General features: G+C 42.8%; 1 long non-coding RNA gene across 16 annotated transcripts in view; it reads right to left on the bottom strand.

Annotated features, from left to right (window-relative positions):
- LOC126086473 (uncharacterized) overlaps positions 1-20,048 on the bottom strand; it is a 136,006-nt gene that overhangs the window by 21,474 nt on the left and 94,484 nt on the right. For 12 of the 16 annotated variants that reach the window (XR_007519534.1, XR_007519529.1, XR_007519525.1 and 9 more), the window contains one exon: positions 13,066-13,581. The exons of 1 other annotated variant lie outside the window; for it this stretch is intronic. This is a non-coding gene — a long non-coding RNA (uncharacterized LOC126086473). Of the gene's footprint in view, positions 1-12,690; positions 12,836-13,065; positions 13,582-15,056; positions 15,118-20,048 lie in introns of all 16 variants that reach the window. 3 more of the 16 variants (XR_007519532.1, XR_007519526.1, XR_007519527.1) reach the window with 2 other exon arrangements.

Below are 20,048 nucleotides of genomic sequence, written 5' to 3' on the forward strand. Positions count from 1 at the left end.
TGGCTTTGCATAGATGCCCTTTATTATGTTGAGGAATTTTCCTTCAATTCCTATTTTGGTAAGAGTTTTTATCATAAATGGGTGTTGGACTTTGTCAAATGCCTTTTCTGCATCAATTGATAAGATCATGTGGTTTTTGTCTTTTGTTTTATTTATGTGATGGATTACATTAATGGTTTTTCTGATATTAAACCAGCCTTGCATACCTGGTATAAATCCCACTTGATCAGGGTGAATTATTTTTTTGATGTGTTGTTGGATTCTATTGGCTAGAATTTTGTTGAGGATTTTTGCATCAATGTTCATGAGGGATATAGGTCTATAATTTTCTTTTTTTGTAATGTCTTTACCTGGTTTTGGTATCAGGGAGATGGTGGCTTCATAGAATGAGTTGGGTAGTATTCCGTCATTTTCTATGCTTTGGAATACCTTTAGTAGTAGTGGTGTTAACTCTTCTCTGAAAATTTGGTAGAACTCTGCAGTGAAGCCGTCCGGGCCAGGACTTTTTTTTGTTGGGAGTTTTTTGATTACCGTTTCAATCTCTTTTTTTGTTATGGGTCTATTTAGTTGTTCCGCTTCTGAATGTGTTAGTTTAGGTAGGTAGTGTTTTTCAAGGAATTCATCCATTTCTTCTAGGTTTTCAAATTTGTTAGAGTACAATTTTTCATAATAATCTGAAATGATTCTTTTAATTTCATTTGGTTCTGTTGTGATGTGGTCCTTCTCATTTCTTATTCGGGTTATTTGTTTCCTTTCCTGTATTTCTTTAGTCAGTCTAGCCAATGGTTTATCAATTTTGTTAATTTTTTCAAAGAACCAGCTTTTGGCTTTGTTAATTCTTTCAATTGTTTTTCTGTTCTCTAATTCATTTAGTTCAGCTCTAATTTTTATTATTTGTTTTCTTCTGGTGCCTGATGGATTCTTTTGTTGCTCACTTTCTATTTGTTCAAGTTGTAGGGACAGTTCTCTGATTTTGGCTCTTTCTTCTTTTTGTATGTGTGCATTTATTGATATAAATTGACCTCTGAGCACTGCTTTTGCTGTGTCCCAGAGGTTTTGATAGGAAGTATTTTCATTCTCGTTGCTGTCTATGAATTTCCTTATTCCCTCCTTGATGTCTTCTATAACCCAGTCTTTTTTCAGGAGGGTATTGTTCATTTTCCAAGTATTTGATTTCTTTTCCCTCGTTCTTCTGTTATTGATCTCTAGTTTTATTGCCTTGTGGTCTGAGAAGATGCTTTGTAATATTTCGATGTTTTGGACTCTGCAAAGGTTTGTTTTATGACCTAATATGTGGTCTATTCTAGAGAATGTTCCATGTGCGCTAGAAAAAAAAGTATATTTTGCAGCAGTTGGGTGGAGAGTTCTGTATAAGTCAATGAGGTCAAGTTGGTTGATTGTTGTAATTAGATCTTCCGTGTCTCTGTTGAGCTTCTTACTGGATGTCCTGTCCTTCTCCGAAAGGGGTGTGTTGAAGTCTCCTACTATAATTGTGGAGGTATCTATCTCGCTTTTCAGTTCTGTTAAAATTTGATTTATATATCTTGCAGCCCTGTCATTGGGTGCGTAAATATTTAATATGGTTATGTCTTCCTGATCAATTGTCCCTTTTATCATTATATAGTGTCCTTCTTTATCCTTTGTGGTGGATTTAAGTCTAAAGTCTATTTTGTCAGAAATTAATATTGCTACTCCTCTTCTTTTTTGCTTATTGTTTGCTTGATATACTTTTTTCCATCCTTTGAGTTTTAGTTTGTTTGTGTCTCTAAGTCTAAGGTGTGTCTCTTGTAGGCAGCATATAGATGGATCGTGTTTCTTTATCCAGTCTGTGACTCTCTGTCTCTTTATTGGTGCATTTAGTCCATTTACATTCAGGGTAATTATAGATAAATAAGTTTTTAGTGCTGTCATTTTGATGCCTTTTTATGTGTGTTGTTGACAATTTCATTTTTCCACATACTTTTTTGTGCTGAGGCGTTTTTCTTAGTAAATTGTGAGATCCTCACTTTCATAGTGTTTGACTTTATGTTAGTTGAGTCGTTACGTTTTTCTTGGTTTTTGTCTTGAGTTATAGAGTTGTTATACCTTTTTGTGGTTACCTCATTATATACCCCTATTTTTCTAAGTAAAAACCTAACTTGTATTGTTCTATATCGCCTTGTATCACTCTCCATATGGCAGTTCAATGCCTCCTGTATTTAGTCCCTCTTTTTGATTATTGTGATCTTTTACCTATTGACTTCCATGATTCCCTGTTATGTGTATTTTTTTTTAATTAATCTTAATTTGTTTGTTTTTGTGATTTCCCTATTTGAGTTGATATCAGGACGTTCTGTTTTGTGACCTTGTGTTGTGCTGATATCTGATATTATTGGTTCTCTGACCAAACAATATCCTTTAGTATTTCTTGTAGCTTTGGTTTGGTTTTTGCAAATTCTCTAAACTTGTGTTTGTCTGTAAATATCTTAATTTCGCCTTCATATTTCAGAGAGAGTTTTGCTGGATATATGATCCTTGGTTGGCAGTTCTTCTCCTTCAGTGTTCTGTATATGTCGTCCCATTCCCTTCTTGCCTGCATGGTTTCTGCTGAGTAGTCAGAACATATTCTTATTGATTCTCCCTTGAAGGAAACCTTTCTTTTCTCCCTGGCTGCTTTTAAAATTTTCTGTTTATCTTTGGTTTTGGTGAGTTTGATGATAATATGTCTTGGTGTTTTTCTTTTTGGATCAATCTTAAATGGGGTTCGATGAGCATCTTGGATAGATATCCTTTCGTCTTTCATGATGTCAGGGAAGTTTTCTGTCAGAAGTTCTTCAACTATTTTCTCTGTGTTTTCTGTCCCCCCTCCCTGTTCTGGGACTCCAATCACCCGCAGGTTATCCTTCTTGATAGAGTCCCACATAATTCTTAGGGTTTCTTCATTTTTTTTAATTCTTTTATCTGATTTTTTTTCAGCTATGTTGGTGTTGATTCCCTGGTCCTCCAGATGTCCCAGTCTGCATTCTAATTGCTCGAGTCTGCTCCTCTGACTTCCTAGTGTGTTGTCTAATTCTGTTATTTTATTGTTAATCTTTTGGATTTCTACATGTTGTCTCTCTATGGATTCTTGCAACTTATTAATTTTTCCAGTATGTTCTTGAATAATCTTTTTGAGTTCTTCAACAGTTTTATCAGTGTGTTCCTTGGCTTTTTCTGCAGATATCCTAATTTCATTTGTGATATCATTAAGCATTCTGTAAATTAGTTTTTTATATTCTGTATCTGATAATTCCAAAATTGTATCTTCATTTGGGAAAGATTTTGATTCTTTTGTTTGGGGAGTTGGAGAAGCTGTCACGGTCTGCTTCTTTAAGTGGTTTGATATGGATTGTTGTCTCCGAGCCATCACTGGGAAACTAGTTTTTCCAGAAAATCCGCTAAAAAAAAAACTGCAGTCAGATCCCTATCAGAGTTCTCCCTCTGGCTCAGGCTATTCAGATGTTAATGAAGCCGCCTGGGGAGGGTGGGGGAGGGAACAGAGAGATAGGAGAGTAGCACCTCAGAATATAGCCAGAGTTGCTTGTCTTGCTTGGAAAGACTATTATATCTGAGATTCCCGCGGGCACGTCGCCTATGTGTGCTGTCTGTGTGGAGATTGCCCCCGGGGGGTCTGGCCCGCTGGAGTCACGGTCAGATCCTCCGCTTCCAGCCCCACGCCCAGCGTCAAGGCTCCCCTACTGGGACGGTGCACTCTCGACTCCAAAATCAGTCGCTGCCTCCCGGGGACTTCTCGTCCCTCCAGCCGCGTGGCCGTGCCGCCCCCGTGAACCAGGTGGGCCCCCTCCCGGGGTTAGTACAGATGGGTGGAGTAGCTCCCCGTGCTTGTGCCGCGACCGAGTGTCCCGGCTGGAACGCTGTTCTCCCCGCTTCAATACCAGTCGCTGCCTCCCGGGGACTTCTCCTACCGGCTGCGTCCCACGCCGCCCGCGCGACCCGGATGGTCACCTTCCCGGGGTTAGTTCAGGGGGTGGAGCAACTCTCCGTGTTTATGGCGTACCTGCGTGCAGTCCAAATCCCTGTGGGACGGTTCCCTGGCTCGGGTGCTGCTCTTTCTGCTCCAAGATCAGTCACTGCCTCCCGGGGACTTCTCCTAACGGCTGCGTCCCACGCCGCCCGTGGAACCGGCTAGTCCCCCTCCCGGGGTTAGTTCAGGGGGGTGGAGCAGGTCTCTGTGCTTGTGCCGTACCTGACTGGTATGCTGGCTCCAGGCTCTGGAAACAATCGCTGCTTCCCCGTATTAGTTCGTTCTCCGTCTCTAAATCTGTGTTTGTTGTTCAGGGTTCGTAGATTGTTATGTATGTGATCGATTCACTTGTTTTTCCGTGTCTTTGTTGTAAGAGGGATCCGAGGTAGCGTCTGCCTAGTCCGCCATCTTGGCTCCGCCTCCGGTATTGTTCATTTTGAATCAGACAATCACGTGGTCTACTATGCTGGGAAATACAACTTCCTGGCATAGTAGGAATGGCTTTGCGTTCGTCATCAAAAAGAACATTTCAAGATCTGTCCTGAAGTACAATGCTGTCAGTGATAGGATAACGTCCATATGCCTACTAGGAAGACCGGTTAATACAATATTATTCAAATTTATGCACCAACCAGTAAAACCAAAGATGAAGAAATTGAAGATTTTTACCAACTTCTGCAGTCTGGAATTGATCGAACATGCAATCAGAATTCACTGATAATTACCAGTGATTGGAATTCGAAAGTTGGGGGCAAAGAAGAAGAATCAGTAGTTGGAAAATATGGCCTTGGGGATAGGAACAATGCCACAGATCGCATGATTGAATTTTGCGAGACCAATGACTTCTTCTTTGCAAATGCCTTATTTCATCAACATAAACGGGGACTATACACATGGACCTCACCAGATGGAACACACAGGAATCAAATTGACTATATCAACGGAAAGACGTTCTGGAAAAGCTCAATATCATCAGTCAGAACAAGGCCAGGGACCGAATATGGATAGACCAACAATTATTCATATGCAAGTTCAAGTTGAAATTGAAGAAAATTAGAACAAGTCCACCGGAGCCAAAGTACAACCTTGAGTATATCCCACCTGAATTTACAGACCATCTCAAGAATAGATTTGATGCCTTGAAAACTAATGACCAAAGACCAGACGAATTGTGGAATGACATCAAGGATATCACACATGGAGAAAACAAGAGGTCATTAAAAAGACAGGAAAGAAAGAAAAGACCTAAGTGGATGTCAAAAGAGACTCTGAAACTTGCTTTCGAATGTTAAGCAGCTAAAGCAAAAGGAAAAAATGATGAGGTAAAAGAGCTGAACAGAGGATTTCAAAGGGCAGCTCGAGAAGACAAAGTATTATGATGACGTGTGCAATGACCTGGAGATAGAAAACCAAAAGGGAAGAACACGCTCAGCATTTCTCAAACAGAAAGAACTAAAGAAAAAATTCATGCCTCAAGTTGCAATACTAAAGGATTCTACAGGGAAAATATTAAACAACACAGGAAGCATGAAAAGAAGATGGAAGGAATACACAGAGTCACTATACCAAAAAGAATTGGTCGATATTCAACCATTTCAGGAGGTACCATGCTCAGGAACAGATGGTACTGAAGGAAGAAGTCCAAGCTGCACTGAAGGCATTGGCAAAAAAGAAGGCTCCGGGAATTGATCGAATACCAATTGAGATGTTTCAACAAATGGATGCAGCGCTGGAGGTGCTCACCCATCTATGCCAAGAAATTTGAAAGAAAGCTACCTGGCCAACTGACTGGAAGAGATCCATATTTATGCCTATTCTCAAGAATGGTGATCCACCTAATTGAGGAAATTATCGAACAATATCATTAATATCTCATGCAAGCAAAATTTTGCTCAAGATCATTCAAAAGCGGTTACAGGCAGTATACCAACAGGGAACTGCCAGAAATTCAAGCTGGATTTATAAGAGGACATGGAACCAGGGATATCATTGCTGATGCCAGATGAATCTTGGCTGAAAGCAGAGAATACCACAAAGATGTTTACCTGTGTTTTATTGACTATGCTAAGGCATTTGACTGTGTGGATCATAACAAATTATGGATAACATTTCGGAGAATGGGGATTCCAGAACACTTAATTGTGCTCATGAGGAATCTGTACATGGATCAAGAGGCGGTTGTTCAAACAGAACAGGGGGATACCGAATGGTTTGTAGTCAGGAAAGGCGTTTGTCAGGGTTGTATACTTTTACCATACCTATTAAATCTGTATGCTGAGCAAATAATCCGAGAAGCTGGACTATGTGAAGAAGAATGAGGCATCTGGATTGGAGGAAGACTCACTATTAACAACTTGCGTTATGCAGATGACACAAACTTGCTTGCTGAAAGTGAAGAGAGCTTGAAGCACTTACTGATGAAGATCAAAGACCACGGCCTTCAGTATGGATTGTGCCTCAACATAAAGAAAACAAAAATTCTCACGACTGGACCAATAAGCAACATCATGACAAACGGAGAAAAGATTGAGGTTGTGAAGGATCTCCTTTTAATTGAATCCACAATCAACACCCAGGAAGCAGGAGTCAAGAAATCAAAAGACGCGTTGCAAATCTGCTGCAAAAGACCTCTTTAAAGTGTTGACAAGCAAAGATGTCACCTTGAGGACTAAGGTGTGCCTGACCCAAGCCATGGTGTTTTCAATCACCTCATATGCATGTGAAAGCTGGACATTGAATAAGGAAGACCAGAGAAGAATTGATGCCTTGAATTGTGATGTTGGTGAAGAATATTGAATATACCATGGATTGTCAAAAGAATGAACAAATCTGTCTTGGAAAAAGTACAACCAGAATGCTCCTTAGAAGCAACGATGGTGAGACTACGTCTTAGATACTTTAGACATGTTATCAGCAGGGATCAGTCCCTGGAGAAGGACATCATGCTTGGTAAAATCGAGGGTCATCAAAAAAGAGGAAGACCCTCAATGAGATGGATTGACAGTGGCTCCAACAATGGGCTCAAGCATACCAACAATTGCGAGGGTGGCGCAGGACCACGCAGTGTTTTGTTCTGTTATGCATGGGGTCACTATGAGAACTGACTTGACAGCACCTCACAACAACAACATTATGGAGCCCAGGTGGCACAGTGGTTAAGAGTTAAGGCTGTCTTCACAAGAACAGATACATGCACATCCATGTTCATCGCAGCACTGTTTACAATAGCTGAAAGTTGGAAGCAACCATCAATGGATGAATGGTTAAATAACTTATGGTATATTCACACGATGATGGTATATTCACTACCAATGATTAATAACAATGGTGAATCTGTGAAACATCACATAACATGGAGGAATCTGGAAGGCATCATGCTAAGTGAAATTAGTCAATTGCAAAAGGACAAATATTGTATGAGACCACTATTATAAGAACTCCAGGTAAAGCTTAAACACAGAAGAAAGTATTCTTTGATGGTTATGAGGGTGGGGAGGGAGGGAGAGGGATATTCACTAACTAGATAGCAGACAAAAATTTTTTTAGGTGAAGGGAAGGGTACCACATAACACAGGGATAGTCAGTACAACTGGACTAAACCAAAAGCAAAGAAATTTCCCCAATACAACCAAAAGCTTCCAAGGCCAAAGTAGCAGGGACAGGGGTCTGGGGACCATGGTTTCAGGGGACATCTAGGTCAACTGGCATAACAAAATGTATTAAGAAAACAGACTGCATTCCACTTTGGTGAGAGGTGTCTGGGGTCTTAAACACTACCAAACGGCCATCGAAGCTGCATCGATTGGTCTCAACCCACCTGGAGCAAAGGAGAATGAGGAACACCAAAGACACAAGGTAAATATAAGCCCAAGAGACAGAAAGGGCCACATAAACCAGAGACTCCATCAGCCTGAGACCCAAAGAACTAGATGGTGCCTGGCTACCACCGATCACTGCCCTGACAGGGAACACAACAGAGAATCCCTGATGGAGCAGGAGAACAGTGGGATGCAGATCTTAAATTCTTGTAAAAAGACCAGGCTTAATGGTCTGAGACTGGAGGGACACTGGCAGTCATGGTCCCTGGACCCTTTGATAGCCCAAAATTGGAACCATTCCCAAAACCAACACTACAGACAGGGATTGGCCTGGACTATAAGTGACAACGATGCTGGTGAGGAGTGAACTTCGTGGCTCAGGTAGACACATGAGACTATGTGGGTGACTCCTGTCTGGTGGCAAGATGAGAAGGAAGAGGGGGACAGGAGCTGGTTGAATGGACACAGGGAATATGCGATGGAGAGGAGGAACATGCTGTTTCATTAAGGGGAGAGCAGCCGGGAGTGCACAGTGGGGTGTGTATGGCTTTTTGTATGAGAGACTGACTTGATTTGTAAACTTTCACCTAAAGCACAATAAAAAAAAAAAAAAAAAGTTACGGCTTTTAACCAAAAGGTCAGCAGTTATTATAAATATTTTAATGCCCTTGAACAATAATTCCAATGACTTTATCAATTCTTTGTCAATTTTGATTAATTGACTTTTTCCCTCATTACTGGTCATATTTTCCTGCTTTTTTGTATGCCTGGTAATTTTTGTTTGATGCCACACATTGCAAATTTTCACTTGTTTAGTGCACAATATTTTTACAATCCTATAACTATTCTTAAGCTTTGTTCTGGGATGCAGTTAAGTTACTTGGAAACTGTCTGATCCTTTTGTGTCTTGCTTTTAAGATTTGTTAGGTGAGAGCAGTTCTCAGTCAACAGCTAATTATTCCCCATTGCTGAAGCAAGAGCCTCTGTCTACTCTACCAAATGTCCTGTGAATCTTGGGGTTTTCCAGTCTGGCTGAGGGAATATACTTGACCTTTGTGCTGTTGTCCTCATGTGCAGTATATTCTCAGGCACTATGCCTGGCCCTGTGTGAGCACTGGGCACTGCTATCTTTAAGCCTGTGGGTGGTTCTCTCCCCAGTCTAGGGAAGTTTCCTCACATGCAGGTGCTCAATATTCAGCAGGATACTCAAGGGTAGCCTTCTATGGAGCTCCAGAATTCTCTATGTTCTACAAACTCTAGCTACTTTGGTCTCCTTCTCCTCAACCCAAAGAGTCTATCAGGCTCTGCCTGGCTCCCCTCTCCCTACACCATGGCTGGAAACTCCTTCAAGGGAGAAACCTGGGGCAGTTGTGAGGCTCACGCCATTTATCTCCCATCTCTCAGGAATCACTGTCCTTCATCGCCTAATTTCCAGTATCTTGCAAACCATTGTTTCATATATTTTGGCCATGTTTTAGTTGTTTCAGCTGGGAGGGAAAATCCAGTTCTGTTACTTCATCTTGGCTAGAAGCAGGATTCTTTAAATCCTACTTCTAATCCTTACTAGCTGCATGCCTTGGAGTGATCTACTTACTCTCTAAGCTCTGCTTCCTTGGGTGTAAAAGAGGGAGAATCCTACAGTACCTATCACATGGAATTTGGTGGGGATGAAATAAGATACACCCTTGCCAGGCTCACAGTAAGTGCTCAAGAAGCCATACTTATTATTATTATTATCAGTCCCCAAGCCTAAACAGTAGTAAGAAGTGGAGGGAAGATAGCATCTGTGATTTTCTTGTCTTCATTCCACAGCTCTTTCACAACATTCCAAAAACCCACTGCCTTCGAGTTGATTCTGATTCATAGCGACCTTATAGGATAGAGTAGAACCACCCCATAGGGTTTCCAAGGCTGTAAGCTTTATGGAATCAGACTGCCACATCTTTCTCCCATGGAGTGGCTGGTGGGTTCGAACCACCGATCTTTCAGTTAGCAGCTAAGTGCTTAAATACTGTGCCACCAGGGCTCCTTTCACAGCATTAAACCAAACCAAACCTGCTGCCGTCGAGTTGATTCCAACTCATATCAAACCTATAGGACAGAGTAGAACGGTCCCATACGGTTTCTAAGAACCTGCTGGTAGACTCCAACTGCCGACACTTTGGTTAGCAGGGGTATAGATTTTGAAAAACCTCTGTAAATGAATCTAATATTCATCTCCTCTTTGAAAACCACCACATCAATGTCTCCCTCCCAGTTTTCAATATCTATAAACAATGGTCCAGATTAACGATTCCACTCAAATTTATAATAGGGAAAAATTGGAAATAATCGAGACTTCCAACAATAGGAAGTTGGTAAATAATATATATATAAATGACAGTATGATCTGTAGCCATTAAAAATGATGTTTTAGAATAATAAAAAATAGCAAGAGCTAATTAACCATGTGCCAGACACTGTTCTAGTGCTTTCCTGTTTCAACTCATTTAAGCCTCACACAACCCTACGAGGCAGGGTTTTTCAACCTCGCACTATTGACATTTTGGGATGTATAATTCTTGGTTGTGGGGAGCTGCCCTCTGTGTTGTAGAATGTTTAGCTGCATGCCTGGCCTCTACCAGGAGCCATGGTAATGCAGTGGTTAAAGTGCTCAGCTACTAACCACAAGGTCAGCAGCTCAAGCCCACCTGCCGTTCCACCGGAAAAAGATGTGGCAGTCTGCTTCTGTAAAGATTACAGCCTTGTAAACCCTATGGGACAGCTCTACTCTGTCCTAAAGAGTTGCTATGAGTCAGAATCAACTTGACAGCAATAAGTTTGGTATTTAGTTTCTGGCCTCTACCCACTAGATGCCACTAGAGCGCACACACACACACACACATACACACACCCCAGTTTAGGAACCAAAGATGTCTCCAGACTTTGCTAAACATCCCTGGGAGGATAAAATGTCCCTGGTTAAGGTAATATTTTTATTCCCAGTTGTATAGATGACAAAACTGAGTTGCAGAGAGGTTAATTATCTTGCCTAAGTTTACACAGTTAACATACCCAGGTAGGCTGACCCTCCTCTTAGCAACCTCTACCTACCAATTCTTAGAAGAATATTTAATAACATGAAATAATGTACATGAAAGCTCTTTAAATGAAAAAGACAAGCTAACAGAGTAAATGTTCAGTATAATCCCATTTTAAAATGCACACACACACACACCTATAGATAGTGAGAGACACAGACACAAAGAAACACACACCACATATACCACAAAAATGAGCACTATCTTGGGATGGTGGGAATGCGAGTGCTTTTGTTTTCCTCTGTGTTTTTCAAAATTCCTATGAGGAACATTTGGAAACCCCGGTGGCGTAGTGGTTAAGTGCTACAGCTGCTAACCAAAAGGTGGCCAGTTCAAATCCACCAGGCGCTCCTTGGAAACACTATTGGACAGTTCTACTCTGTCCTGTAGGGTCGCTAGGAGTTGGAGCCGACTGACAGAAGTGCATTTTTGATTGATGAGGGACATTTATTTCTTTGATAGTAAAGAGAGGGGGTACTCTCACATGGGCTACTAACATTACCCCAGCTATTTAGAGCATTGGATCCCTGGTGGTGTAGTGGTTAAGAGCTCATCTGCCAACCAAAATGTCAGCAGTTCAAATCTACCAGCCGATCCTTGGAAACCCTGGGGGCAGTTCTACTCTGTCCTATAGGGTCACTATGAGTCGGATTAGACTCAACAGCAATAGGTTTTGTTTTGTTTTGTTTTATTTAGAGTATCATATTCCTCTCCTGGGTAAATGGAAAGTTTCTCACAAGCCCAAATATCTGTTCTGTACTACCATTCCCCACCCCAGGTAGCCACAGCACCTCTGCAGGGCTGCCTGTAGAAATGTGAGGCAGGCAGATTCAAGGTGTACTCACCCACCACCACCACCATCACTGCCACCACCACCGCCACCTCCACCACCTTCTCCACCACCACCTCAACTGCTACCTCCACCTCCACCACCACCTGCACCCCCACCTCTATCGCCACCTCCGCTGCCACTACCTCCACCTCCACTGCCAACGCCACCACCTCTACTGCCTCCACCGCCACCTCCACCACCTCCACCTCCACCTCCTCCATATCCACCGCCACCTCCACCACCTACCTCCACCCTCACTTCCACCTCTTCCACTTCTACCACCACCCATACCATCACCTCTGCCACCTCCACCACAACCATCACCTCCACCACCACCACCACCACCACTGTACACCTGTACATACAAAGTCTAAAACTGGGGCAATGGAAACAAGAAGCCAAATAGGAAAAAGCGGCAATGACTTAGCAGGGAACTGCATGCTGCTTTACACACTTCTTCTCAATTCATCCTTATCACAATCCCATGGGAGAAAGATGGTCAGCTGCAACACAGATTCTGAAACCAAGGCATGGAGGTTAGGCCTCTTGCCCAAAGCCCCACAGACACAATCAGGTAGAAGCAAAATTCAAATCCAGGTTTATCAGGCTGCAGAGCTGTAGTCTATCTGAGCTTATACCACACTGATTTCCATACTGAGAATTTTTCCAGAGATGCACTGGGGAGGAGAGGTGTGAAGAGCAACAGAGACAGCGCCCAGCGGCCATCCAGTCTGGATCAGGTACTGTGTTTGATATTCTATGTCTGTCATTCTATTGGGTAGGGTTAAAATCTTTATTTAGCACCTTGGTTTTTTAACATCTTTTTTTCATTTTTGAACCAGTTGTGGTTACCCTCAGTTTAAGAGTAGATTAAATGTCCTCGTGGGAGTAAACCATAGGCTATTAGGCCCCAAACTGTGCCCCCCCCCATACGTGCATTCCATATTGCCCTCTTACCTATTAATCCTCCAGTAAAGAAGTGTTTGCCCCCAACAATTCCAGTGGTGGTTATAATCCATGGGTAATTCCTGATTTATGGGCAACCTTAAAAATGAGAGAGCCTCTTCTCCATGTGACAAGAGGGGCTTGAATCTCAGCTGACCTGGGTGGAAGTTTCAACCCCAATTTATTTCTCCCTTTTCTCCTCACTGCCCACTACCCACCCTCCCTGCCTCCCCATCCCAGGTGACCCATCATCTCTTAAGCTTTTCCCCAGGTCATCATATACTTGACCCCAAATTCCCACGGCCACATATTTGGAGGAGATAATAAATCTTCTCTTCCTTTTCAATAACTAAGGATGCGGATATGATTTTAAAAGCAGATTCATACCATCCACCATAATGTGTCCATGGGGAGCACATGAAGAATGCTTCTATTTCCTGTCAGCTCCATATACGTCCCTGGTGCTGGTGTTATTCTGATCAGCGCATTCGCTAGTTGGGTCCTTAGCAAAGGAGCAAGGGAGAGCTCCTTCACTGAGCCGGGCTTCCCTTCAGTGGCGGAAGAGTCATGCAGATGTTCCCGAAATGCGTCCATTAACTTAATCATCCTCACAAGAGAACACTTCAGCTGCCAAGAGCTCAGAAGTGTCACTTGGGATTGGGAAGCCATTTTAGTTCACTGCTAAAGGCTGACATTTTCTGAAGGAAACTGCAGCCCTGGAAATGAGGTTGAAGAGATCGGCTGAAAGTGGGTCCACCAACCAAAAACACGAAGCCATTTTCGGATGGCTTGTTCTCCTTGTAAACTTTTCAAATATATCATTTGGTCCAAGGTGAAATGAGGACTTTCTCCTTGCTCTATAGCTCTAGGTAATAAAAAACATTTCCGCATTCCATGAAAACCCTTGAAAAAATACAACACAAATATATAGTTGTTATTTTTCATAATATTTTGTTGACAAAACAACATGAGATTAAAATAAGAATCCCAGACCAAAATTGCCCCCATGCCCATCACCTAATAAAATAAATGTTTTTCTTTATCCAAATTATCCATGACCATATGCATATCCAGGTTTCCCATAAATAATTTTTAAATCAGGTAAATAGCAGATCAGTGTTTTGTTTCTTCTCTCTGAGAAATGTGCTTTCTTTGGAAAGACCAAACCAAAAATTAAACCTGTTGCAGCTGAGTTGATTCCGACTCACAGCAACCCTATAGGACAGAGTAGAACTGGCCCATCGGGTTTCCAAGGAGCACCTGGTGGGTTCGAACTGGCAACGTTTTGGATAGCAGCCATGGCTCGTAACCACTACACCACCAAGTTTTCCAAGAGGGAAAAACAGGAGGTTAATACTATGAAAAGCAGAGAAAAACACAAAAGAGTATGAGTCATGAGCCGTCCTCCCTGAGGCCCAGTGCCTGAGATCAGAGTGACAGAGTCCTTGGTTGTGCTGGTTGTCACACAGGAGGAAATGCTGCTATAGGGTCCAGAATTCCAACACTGGAATCCCTTACAATTTCTTCAACACTTTGCCTTCTAAAAGATACTTTTATAAATACCACTCAAGTCCATTAGAAGTTAATTGAAGTTTCTAAGTGTGGTGCTTATTTGGGAAAATCCACCTGTCAGAATCCCTCCCTCAGATGTGCCACTTCCCGCCATATTTGCTTCAGATGAGCAATTCAGCCTGTAAGCCAATTAAAGAGGACAAGAGGTTAATATTCATCTTTCCCCAGAGAAGTTAATGAACAGCCGGAAAATATTCCAGATACTGAACACCATCTCTTACCTCACAGCTTCCCCTCTGTGCCTACTTTTGGGGACTGGAATTCCCCTGTGATCACTAGGGTCCCTGTTCTTTGGCTCAAGTCCTCTGCCGTAGTGTAGACAGCAATTTGGCAGTGAGGCTGCTGCACGAAACCCACTTACCACTCTTCTCTGTTCCCTCCTTACGCTTTAACAATGTCCCCACCATTAAAAACTCATCTTTGAGTTGATTCCAACTCATGGTGACCCTATAGGACAGAGTAGAACTGCCCCACAGGGTTTCCAAGGCTGTAATCTTTACAGAAGCAGACTGCCACATCTTTCTCCCATGGAACGGTTGGTGGGTTTGAACCACTGACCTTTCAGTTAGCCGACCAGCGCTTAACCACTACACCATCAAGACTCCTAAAGTTCCCACAGCCCACCACAATAGCCTTGTCCAGCCTGTGTGCTCATGACTTCTTGAAAACTCTTGCTCACGTAGCTCCAACCCAGATGCCTGGCTCCATGCCCTGACTTCCAGCCCCCATCTGTGGTTGACTGCCCTTTGGTCTCTTCACTTGGCTCCATAGCCTTTCCAGCCAGGTTTTCAGCTCGCCTCATTCACCTGGTTTTTGGCATCCTCCACTTGCTCTGATGAGAAGCTAACCCATTCCAACTTCCAGGCTCTACAAAGCAGGGGAAGGAAAAAACAGGGGAGAAAGGACTGGCTCACTAACCATGCGCTATGCCCACGGCCAGTTACAGAGCATCACAGATCAAATCAGGACTCGGAGGGAAAACCCTCAAGAAAAGTGATAAACGATTAATATAGTGACTGCCAAAATTCTTACACATCCCAGAGTGTTCACCAGTAACATTTTCTGTAACCTCCCCACACTTTAGGACCTTTCTTTCTTTTTTTTTCCAGAATAATACCTGCACATGGCCAAATACATACACATACATACATACATACACACACACACACATATTATATTTTCATATCAACTAACTTATTTGGTGGAGATAAATTCATATGCCAACATGAAGGCTCCTTACATACCCCACTATTATAAAATCATTAGCTTTACTTTTTCCTTCTCCTGCTTTTCAACAGTCACATTTGTTAAACTATATGTGTCCATAAATTATAATATTTAATAGAGAAAAGGAAATTAAATGCTTTTGATTTAATCAGAGGAAGCAAGAAGGGATGTGGCAGCATTTGTCTATATATTAAACTCCTTAAGTGTTAGCAACATCTGTTCCGCCCAAGAGAATCAAAAGGGCTGCTTTCAACATACCCGAAATATGGCCCTTCATCCTTGTTCCTGTTTCCTGATTCTTCTCCTTCTTTCTCTCATTTTCTCTTTCACCCAAAAGAAAGGGATGTTCTGGACATAAGGTCATCAGTCTACTAAGAAAACTACTTAATTGTCTTGAGACATATTTGGCAGTTGCTAAGCATTGGCCAGAGCCCTGGTGGTACAGTGGTTAAGAGCTTGGCTGCTAACCAAAAGGTCAGCAGTTTGAATCTACCAGCTGCTCCTTGGAAACCCTACAGAGTAGCTCTACTCTGCCCTATAGTGTCACTATGAGTCAGAATCAACTCAATGGCAATGGGTTTGGAATAATTGGCCATAAAGAAAAGAGTCCACCAGGCTTATTCTGGACACCTCCATCACCAAGGCTGGCCTTATAACATGCTATAGGATCATTTTCTCCCATGGGCCAATTTGTGACCAGAAAGTAAACGAATCAGGGAGTATGTGTAAGCATGACAATGGTGTGTGTGTGTGTGCATGAGGAGAGTGTGTGACAAGGTCGTGTGAGTATGTGAGCCTGTGACCATTTAGCATGAGAAGTGTCAGTGTGGCATGCGATGGGTTAGAAGGATGTGTATACAGTGATGACCTGAGCCAGATAATGGGATTGGGGTGTAGATTCCCAAATGGTTGGTTTGGTGCACAGCAGGACTAGGAGCAGCAAGAGGAAAGGTCCCCTTCTTGAGCCCTATGTGCCCAAGCACATTGGCAGATGCATCAAGGACTAGAAAAGACCAGAAGCAATCCCCAGCCTGAGAAAGGCTGAGCTGAAGTCAAGACCAATTGATATGAAGGCTACCTGGAAAGTCAGGGTCAGAAGGACCTCGTGACCATAGGCCAAGTGCAATTGACTGGTTAGTGAGGCACAAGATGGCAAATCAAAGTCCATAATCAAGTTCCTTAATGCAAAAGTGACAGTGAAAATGGAATTCAGACCCAGCTGGCCTCTCATGAGCTGTGTAGCCCTGGATCTGTCCAACCAGCCTCTTTTAGTCTCTGCCTGTTCACCCAGAGAGTGTGGATGCTAATAAGACTTCCCTCAACGCAACAATCAAGATCAAACAAAAACGTGGGGAGGAGGAGTTCAGGCAGAGAGAACAGTTTGGACAAAGGCATGGAGAATGAAATAGCCTGACATAGTTAAGGAGCTGGGGAGGACCAAGAGATACAAGAGAAGACACTGGAGAGACAAGGCCCACCACAGAGAGCCTTGGGTTCTAAACCAGGCCCTTTAACTTGGTCTATGAAATGTATTTTGGGAGAAGACGGGCAATTGGAAGGTTTAAACAGGTCAAGTGACTGGATGCAACTTGCATTGTGGAAAATTTCACTCTGGTCTTTTTTTTTTTTTTTTTCTAGATGTAGGGGTGGGATTGGATTCAGTGAGGCTTGACACAGGGAGACCACTTAGGAATCTGTTGCATCAATTGAGACAATATACAATGATGACCTAAGCCTGACTGAGTGGTAGGGGTGGAAATGGAAAATGGGCCAGAGAGCAGAAAAGTCACAGGGTATATATAAATAAGACTGGGTCACCGGCAGGATGTCAGGGTTTAATGAGGAGGCCCCTAAGAGGACTCTCTGGTCTCTAGTTTGGAAGACTATAAAGACTGTGGTGTCATTTCCAAGATACAGAAGGTATCACCTCTAAGAACAACTCAATCCTCCAGGAAATATTGTTCCTACCACTTCCTGGCAGCGTTTTGAGGAGCTCATCTTGGTTTTCTGGCCACTGCTTTCAGCACTGTGAGGTAAAGCAGGGTTGAGGAGGTATCAGATGCATAGGGGTGAGCAGGTGGTAGAGAAACATCCTGCCCACTACCTCTGTGGAGATAAAAACACAGAGAAGGACTGCACCCCTTGCCCCCTAGGTGGCTGTGAGGACAGGTTGAGGGGAGGGTCGGGTTTGAAGGGTCCATAATTAGGCCTCAAGTGCTCCCTGAGGCAGACCACGTGGGAAGAGCCAGGGTTCAAGTCCCCACAGGTCATGGAGAAGGCTTGGACTCAAAAGCTGGACAAACAGAAAGTTCAAAAGTCAAGGCAGGATCAGAGATAGGTGCACATGGAACCAAGAGTCCAGAATCAGGGAAGAGCCAGTCAATAAAAATACAGACGGATCTGGAGCAGTAGCCCCCAAGCCACTTGGAGCCCCTGCCTTCCTACCTTGAAGCAGACACCATACTTAAAGGAAGAAATCAAAGGGGCAGGGATAACTTCTGTTTATCCAAGTGAGAAACTGTCTTTCTCACTCAAGTCTGCGGGAATCCCATCTGAGGCAAACTGAGAAGCCAAAAATCCTCAGGGCCAGCACTCTCCTGGCAGGGTCTACCCATCCTACACACACCTCTCAACAGAGATCTAGAATATGGGGCCTTCTCAACTGTCAAAGCCAACGTCAATAACCAAACAAAACGCTATTTTCACAGGCTTCCACAGCAAACAGGGTAAGACAGCTGTTTGTTATTATTAACTTGCCCAAAAAACCCCTTGCTTTCTGACAAAAAGATTCCCCTCAAGCTGGATTCTTTTTGAACCCCACAGATCTCCTCTAAACCCACGAAATGTGGGCCCTCTCGCAGATCGAGCTCCGCATCACTTGAGTGAAGGTGTTGACGTGATGGTGACGGCAATTGTGGGAGGACTGGTTTCCCACTTCTGATACACAGAACACAAACACACTCGTGGGTCAAATAAGCCCTCGTGTCCGCTTAATTTGAAATGACTTGACAGAATCCTCTAGTCCCCAAACACTCTTATGACAGTAGTGGATTCTCATTCAAGGTCTTGGGTCTTTATTTTTCCTTGGGAGCTGGAGGGCACCTCCTCGTAGACGGGTCCACTGCCCATCATGTGCTGGGTTAACCATCTTCCCTTGGACAATGCTGTGGCTATACAAACCCAGGTGCTCAACTGCGGAACTGGACACAGAGTGTCACACTCAGAAACTCCCCAGACCCACAACTGTAGTGATCATTAACCACCTACACCCAGTGTGGGGTAAAGGGAAAGATGTAGAGGTACGGCTGCTTGCAACTTTGGAGTTAAAATAAAATGGGAAGAATCTTCCAGCCCTGGACAGAATAACCCTCTTTCTTATTTTTAACTTGAAAATTCTCTCATACCTCTCTGTGCACACTAAACACGTTTCAATTCAGAGACATGAACATCAGTCCTTCTAGTGGCCTCATAGATTCTGTTTGCTCAAAGATAATTTTTGAAACCTTGTTTTCTGGGCAAGAGAATGGGATGAAGATGAAATATGCAGACAATTTGAAGAAAAAAGAATCATCTCTCAATTTCAAGAAAAACAATTTTAAACAGGAATAAAATGGAAGGTAATTTACCATGCCTGAACTCAACCCCCATTCACCTGAAATTTGTGCTGAAACATTTGAAAGTAATTCTGAGGGTACAGGTGAGCCTGCCAGGATATTTGTACCCTCATACACTGCTGAAGGGAGTGCTAATTTCTACAATCCTTTCCAGAAGCAACAAAACACTATGTATATTCTCAAAATGTTCTAATGATTTGACCCAGAAATTCCCTTGCTGGGAACCCCTCCTAAGGAAACAATTTAAAGGAATGAAAATGCTGTATGCACAAGTATATTCAGGGGTGTTATCTGTAACATGCTTTGGACATGTTATCAGAAGGGATCAGTCCCTGGAGAGGGACATCCTGCTTGGTAATGTGGAGGGTCAGCGAAAAAGAGGAAGACCCTCAAGGAGATAGATTGACACAGCGGCTGCAACAATGGGCTCAAGCATAACAATGATTATGAGGATGGCAAAGGACCAGGCAGTGTTTCCCACAATGAAAGCAGTGGTTGAGTTTATTTATTTGTCTATCTAACTTTCCCTCAATTTGTTCCAGAAAATTCTCAGGACACAATTGTACAGTTGTTTTATTAAGATGCTAGAAACAGGGTTTTGCTCTTTTAAAAACATTTCTGAAGGTTTAGTCTAAAGAAATGATCACACCTTCATTGAAGTTGTTGTTAGGTGCCATCGAGTCAGTTCCCACTCATTGTGCTTCAGAGTGCTATCAAGAAAGTGAAAAGACAGCTCACAGACTGAGAAAATACTTGCATTTGACAATAGTCTAGTATCCGGAATATATAAAGACCTCTTACAATTCAACAAGAAGAAGTTAGTCCAATTTCAAAATGGGCAAAGGATTTGGATAGACATTTCTCTAAAGAAGGCATACGAATGGCCAATAAGCACGTGAAAAGGCGCTGAACATCATTAGTCTTCAGGGAAACACCAATCAAAACTTCAACAAGATA

The sequence above is a fragment of the Elephas maximus genome, chromosome 12, assembly GCF_024166365.1.
Source record: "Elephas maximus indicus isolate mEleMax1 chromosome 12, mEleMax1 primary haplotype, whole genome shotgun sequence".
NCBI classification, from domain to species: domain Eukaryota; kingdom Metazoa; phylum Chordata; class Mammalia; order Proboscidea; family Elephantidae; genus Elephas; species Elephas maximus.